Source organism: Ailuropoda melanoleuca, chromosome 3 (assembly GCF_002007445.2).
Source record: "Ailuropoda melanoleuca isolate Jingjing chromosome 3, ASM200744v2, whole genome shotgun sequence".
NCBI lineage: Eukaryota > Metazoa > Chordata > Mammalia > Carnivora > Ursidae > Ailuropoda > Ailuropoda melanoleuca.
The window spans coordinates 69,538,549-69,545,911 of record NC_048220.1 but is presented as its reverse complement, the minus strand read 5'-3'; the positions used below and the strand labels follow the sequence as shown (position 1 = coordinate 69,545,911).

At 34.0% G+C, this 7,363-nt stretch overlaps 1 pseudogene; it reads left to right on the top strand.

Annotated features, from left to right (window-relative positions):
- Positions 1 to 2,352: 2,352 nt before the first annotated feature.
- LOC100473946 lies at positions 2,353 to 6,394 on the top strand (annotated as a pseudogene).
- Positions 6,395 to 7,363: the final 969 nt, after the last annotated feature.

Below are 7,363 nucleotides of genomic sequence, written 5' to 3'. Positions count from 1 at the left end.
TGAAAAGTCATTTCTTCAAGTGGTATGATAGTCAAATGATTTCAATGTTTTTCAAACCGCATTGTCTAATCTTCTATACTACAGAGTGCTTACCTCCAATCTTATAAAAGTAATATTCCATAAAAAGTAATATACTGTGAAAACCCTCTACAATGCATGTTTCTGAACAAAGCAGATGTGTAAAATAGACTAACTATGTTGCATCAAATTTTCATACGTAAATGTATGCTTCTTTGGAAATAGAAATTCAACCTAAAAAAAATTATTGAGTTTCTACTATTGGCAACAGAGCTGTAGAGATTTCGGTATGTAGTGATTCAAAATATTGTGCTCTGGAATCCTAATGCTTGGAGTGAAATCCTGGTCCCACCAACGACTAGCTGTGTGGTCTTGGAGCAAGTAACTTCTCTAAGTCTAAGCTTCCCCATCTATAAAATGTGGTAAAAATAATACCTATGTCATTGGAGGTTGTATAGACTAAAGAGATATATTGCAACACAAACTACAGCATCTACCTCTAATAAACACTCAACAATTTCAGGTATCATTTTATTGTTCTTATTATCATAAAAATTACTATTATTATAATTATTATTATTATTATTATACAAAGACCAATAGGATTCATTTATTATTTTCAACTCTTGCTTCAAGAGTCTGGAAGCATGGAGTAGGAGAGTAGGTAGAAATTGAGAGATGGGAGGAAGAAATAGAATATGTACCACAGAATAATAACACTGCTATAATATATAACAGAATAATATCAGGATATTGATACAAAAATTGCTATATCAATTCAACCTGTTGTAAGAATTCAAGAAAATAGGTGAAAGGATTAAGAAAGTCCTCTCTGAGAAGATAAAATTTGAGAAAGGCCTGGAAAGATGCACATGATTTCAGCAGACAGAGGATCAACATGGGCAGAGGCAGAAAGAAAGCAGAGGACATGTGTGGTGAGTAATGAGCCAAGATAATAGTAGCAAGTTGGGAAAAATGTAAAACTATAATTTAAAAGGCACACTGAACCATATTTTGAAAAGCCAAGAATGTTGTGCTGTATTGAACTTTTTTATTGAAATATAATTAACATACAATGTTTCTTTAGCTTCAGGCATACAACATATTGATTCAACAATTCTATACATTACTGTAATGTTATTACAATATTATTGACTATATTCCCCACTCTGAACTGTTAATCTCCATGGAAATTGTTAGAGACTCGGGGTATAATCTGGACCTAGAAGTCTGTTATAATACTAAGCCATAATCAAAAGCCTTTGTGAGGCAATGATGACCCCACACCTAAAACTTAAGAGCCCAGTCAAGTACACTTTATTATTTCTTTACTTCAAATTATAAAAAATACTATTTTAATTAACATTTTAGAATTACAGAGAAAGTATTTCAGAATTTTCACAATGATACTCAAACCTGTTTTATCCCTCTCTAATAATAACCAATAAATACAGGCTATGTAAAAAAGTTTTGCAAAACGGATATTTTAAACATATTAAAAATACCTGAATAACAACACATATTAATAGAAACAAGTTAGATATCAAAAGACAATCTCCAAACATGTACTTATTATAAAAGTAATTATTGAGCTCTAAATCCTATATTCAGCTAAAAAGCAGTGGGTTTGGTTTTATAATGACTACAAAATGGGTGAAAAACTTCTCTTCAAAAAATGTTATCTATATAAGGAAATAAGATACACAGGTTTAAAAAAAATAAAATACTATGTTAAATGGCAAAATAAAAACTAAAGGAGAGGAAGCTAACTTTTTTTGAGCACTACATAATATACATCTTGTATCTCATTAAGTCCATGCACCAGCCCTGGTTTTGCAAGAAGTCACCAATAATCCTTGCTCTTGCTAGCACGGAAGGCTAAGGCTGGGCCATGGAGCCAGAAGTTCAAATGCTAGTGCTGCCTGTAGAGGCTTTGTGATCTTGGGCAGATGATTAAACCTCTAAGTCTCTGTTTCTTCATCTGCTAAACTGGGGAAATAATAACATTTAATGTGCAGAGATGTTGGGAATTAAGGAAGTATGTGTGAAATAATAATGCCCTATGAAAGCATTTATACAAAGTGCTCTTTAAGGAATCCTAGTCCTACAAAATTATGACCAGAAAAGTTTCTATAGTCTTATAGGCTGATGCTTGAAAAATCCTATGTATAATTTCTACATAAACTGTTCTATCGTTGATAGATAGATAATCTCCCAAAACTCACAAGTAGAAAAAAATAGAAATAGAAGTACAATATTTAATAAAACTGGGAGATATCTTCAAACACAAAATACAATATAAGAAGAAAATAGACCCATCGTGCATTTAGCAAAATGGTTGCTGTTATACCTCAGAGATTTCGCAAGATAATTGGAAGAAAGTTTGTTCTACAGATCCATGATGTTCATAGCTCAACACTCAGAGGTGATAAAATTAAATAAGTTGGGAGGGTGAATGAAAATAGGAAGATTGGTGGAAAGTCTAAAAAGAAACAATTAAGTATTGAGGCCCCTACCATTACCTCCATATCTCTAAGTGAATAACTGTAACCACCACCACCGACCATCCTGAGAAACCAGCCTTTTCTGTACCTATTGAACCAGAGAGGCAAGAAATTCAGAGACACCAGGCACCATGGTGGATAGCAGGGCAGGGGAGTAGGGCGGCGGAGAGGAAGGAAGAATAAAATATGGGGAATATGCGGTTGCAATATAGCACAAATGCTTGAAGGAGAAAAACTGAAATAGCATATTCAAGTTTAAATAAATATCTCAAATTCACAAATTGAGGATAGTATGAGTACATAATTTTAAAATATGGAGGTAAATATTTTAAAATAGCTTAGAGTTGAAAGTGGTACCGACAGGGAAGGCTGTTTTGATGATTAAAAGAGATGCAGCAGGAGACTGCATTTTTAGTTGTAATTCTTTTAACACTATGAGACTTTATTAAACATTCTTCCATGTATTCTTTTTATTTAGAAAGTATTTGAAGATAAGGGGCAGATGACAGGAGTCCCTAACCATGCCCTTACTCTCAAGCCTTCAGACATTAAAAATTTGGTAAAGTGCACTTTCATTTTCTTTCTTTTTTTTTAATTGAAGTATAATTAACAAACAACATTCTATTATTTTCAGATGTACAATGTAATGATTTGATATCTGTATATATTGTGAAATGATCACCAAAATAAGGCTAGTTAACATCCATCACCATACATAGTTACAAAAAAAATTGGGGGGTATGTAACCAGAACTTCTAAGATCTACTCTCTTAGCAACTTTCAAATATACAATACAGTATTATTAACTAGCCCCATGTTATACATTATATCCTCATGACTTACTTATTTTTTAACTGGAATTTTGTACTTTTTGACCCCCTTTACGTATTTTACTCACCACCCCCCACCCTCTTGCCTCTGGCAGCCACCAAATTGTTCTCTGTATCTATAAGCTTGGTTTTTTTACTTGTTGGTTTGTTTAAATCCCACATATAGCACTTTAATTTTCTTAAGTGGCCCATGAGCACTTTAAGGGACTTCGAATTTAAAATCAGAAAAATACAAACTATTTTAAATATCACAGAACTCCTTTATAATGGCTGACATTTGAACACCCATATGCTCCACATTTTACGTACCCACTGTCCCAGTGATGGGCATCCAGATTAATCTATCCCTGCCCAGACAACAGACACCAGGGTGCTTCCAGCTCACCTCCATGAACACTTCTACAAAGAAAATCCCCATGTATGCCCCCTTAATTTACCTCAGATATACACTCAGAAGTAGAATGGTGGGTTTACACTTACACTTCTTCTAAATAAGTCTTGCTACATTGTTCTCCACTAACACCTGGAGTGCAATAGAGTTCTTACACCTTCATGTCTCAGTTGCTAGTATCCATCTTTTTAATGTCTGCTAGTCTAGTGCTTTAAAGTCATAGCTCAATGTTGTTTTAATTAGCATTTCTTATATTATTCATTATTTTAACCATCTTGTCACAGGCCTTTTAATTTTCTAAATTTGCTCTTCTTTAAATTTTGTGTTAATCTATTTTTACCTTTTTCCTGGGGTATATTTTTCTAGTTGATTTGCAAAAGTCACTTGCATATTTTAAATATTAAGCCCCAGTCATTATTGGATTTTGCAAGTAGCTTTCTACTTCCAGTCAGGGACTGTTGTCCAAGGAGTCCCTAAGAGAACGGAATATTTAATTTCAGGTAATATTATCATTCCTGATTTTTAATCTTAAGAAAACCTTCTGAGTTCTTGGCACAGACTATGGAATTGTATGCAGCAGTTAGAAGCTACATTAGATATACAAGTAACAACATGAACAATGTCAAAAAAGAGGACTCAGTTTTAAAAGGAATAAAATGAAAAATGTACGATAATACCACTTATTAATTAAGAATATATTTATATAAAACAATATGCTTTTGGAAGAACATATTCAAATTAAAATATGTAGATTAAAATATTTAGTTTTCAAAGAGGGGTAAATGAAAGTGAGGTATGAGAGAAAAAAGAGAAAGAAGGAAAGAGAGGAAGCTTTGTATGGACCAATGAGAAAAATAAGCCATGGACTGACAAATGTGGTCAGTTCAATTAACTGCACCTAAATTTCAAAACAAAGTTGATCCATATAAATGAAATCCAGAAGTCAGATCAAAAGCTAATCAGGGGACACCTGGGCAGCTCAGTTAGTCAGGCTAGGCATCTGCCTTTAGCTCAGATCATGATCCCGGGGTCCTGGGATGGAGCCCATGGAGCTGCCCACTCAGTGGGGAGTCTGCTTCTTCTTCTGACCCTCCCCCCTCTCATGTACTCTCTCTCTCACTCTCTCTCTCTCAAATAAATAAATAAACTCTAAAAATTAATTAATTAATTAATTAAAAGCTACATCAGTACAGAGGACCAACTCTAGGATACTTACAGATAAAAATGAGGATCCATAATAACTAGAATCAGAATTGAACAATTATTTTCAAACAGATTAAGTTTTTATCACTATGTGAACACAGATTTCCTTTAAGTGAGCTTTTTAGAATTTTTCCTTTGCTTAGGATTTTGAAGAACTACATAATAATTGAATTAGTAGTTCTTAATTCTCTAAGTTTGAAGGACTGGTGAAATTCCAAAATTAAATATTTATAGGTCTGACCAAGTGCTGCAGACATTTCATTCTGGTCAAATAAGTATATCTTATAAATCAATGCCAACCACCATCTATTATTACCATAATTTCTAAATAACAGGACTGTGGAAATTCATAACAGCAATAGTATAATCTGAAAATAAAGGATACTTATTAAATCAAATACATTCAGTTTTATGCAAAATATACATTATCCTTATTTTTCTCACTGTATTATGAACTAGTGAAAATGTATTATGGTAGAATAACATTTAGGAAATACTGAACTAGAAAATATCAATAAAATCAAACACTCCAGGAAGGCAACTCTACATTATAGTCACAGAAAGAAGGAAGATGTAGCTTGTTTCTGTATTAAGGATCATGCAAAATCCAAAGTGTATGCCAAAAATAAATGCTGTATCTAGCACTAATAATTAAGCAAACTAATCATTAACTTGAATATGTCAGAAAACAATATAAAATAATTTTCAATTAATATCTTAATATTTGATCTTCAAAAAATTCTTCTGAAATGAAGCTTGTTGATATTCCACTATTCTGAATTGTTCTTTAAAAATACCAGTAAAATCTCTAGAGAATGGGGCTCTGGGTGTGGGGCCACAGTGCTGGGAATGTCCAGGGTCCAACCAGCTGAGATGCACACTCTGGTGCACCCGGCTTGGCTGGTTTCTGCCCTGCCTGAGGCTCTCTGCATTCCTAAGTGGCTGGGCAGTTGGACCAGACCGTCAAGTACTACACCCTGGAAAAGATCCAGAAGCACAACCACAGCAAAAGCACTTGGCTGATCCTGTACCCCAAGGTGTACGATTTGACCAAGGTTTCGGAGGAGCATCCTGGTGTGGAAGAAGTCTTAAGGGAACAAGCTGGAGCAGATGCTACTGAAAACTTTGAGGACGTTGGGCACTTTACAGACACTGGAGAAATGTCAAAACATACATCACGCATCCGGATGACAGATCAAAGATAACCAAGCCTTCGGAAACTCTCATTACTACTTGTTTCTAATTCCAGGTGGTGGACCAACTGGGTGATCCCAGCCATCTCAGCACTGGTGGTAGCCTTGATGTATCACCTGTACACAGTCCAAGACCAAACACATTCTCAGGAAGCCAATGAAAGAAAAGACTGCTTTGGACCAGGGAGAAATAAGCCAAAGTTAACTGTTTCAACAGACAGAAACTGTCCCCTGAAAAATTATTTTATTTTTTAATTGCATATTATTTTTTACTATTTAATTCTTTAAAAATTACTTTTATTGTTCAAGAGAATTGCTGGGAAAATGTAGTTGTACCACTTACAAAAAAGTCCATCAGATGGTACTTAGATGGCAATAAGAATTTATAGTCTTTAACCCATAGTTGTTGACTCATTGGCATAGCCAGAGGCAAGGTTTACCAGGTGTCAAGTCTTTATGAAATGTGTTGATTAATTCCTGTTTAGTTTCCATGATTATATATAGTTAAAAAAAAATAACCCTGATATATAACCGTAGTTTTTTAGGACACAAACAGGTGTGTGACTATACACACAACAGGTCAAACTTTGGTGTTTCTATTTATGTATCTTTGCTAGATGAATGCCACACAAAGTAAATTACGTTTGTAAAATCATAAAGGGTAGAAACCAACTTAAAGGTATTGCCATAAACAATTATTTCTTATATATAATGGAAAGACTTAGAAAATTGACTTTACTAATTTTTTGGACCTCAATTTTTATTTAAATTCTAGTTAGTTAATATGTAATATAATACTGGTTTCAGGAGTAGAATTTAGTGATTCATTATTTTCATACAGCACACAGTGCTCAACACAAGCGCCCTCCTTAATGTTCATCACCCATTTAGCCCACTACCCCACCCACCTCCCTCTAGCAACCCTCAGTTTGTTCTCTATAGTTAAAAGTCTCTTATGGCTTGCTTCTCTCTCTGTTTTTTCCCTTCCCCTACATTCATCTGTTTTGTTTCTTAAATTCCACATATGAGTGAAATCATATGGTATTTGTCTTCCTCTGACTTATGAAAATAATTTTAATATGCCTATTTCCCTTTTCTCCTCTATTAAAACCAAACCAAAAAGAACTCTTCTGTTCTTTCTACTCCTGAGCTCTTAGAATGTGCCTTTTTGTTCATCAACTCTTTTTTTTGATGTTCTATCACTATATAATTTACTTATTGTAG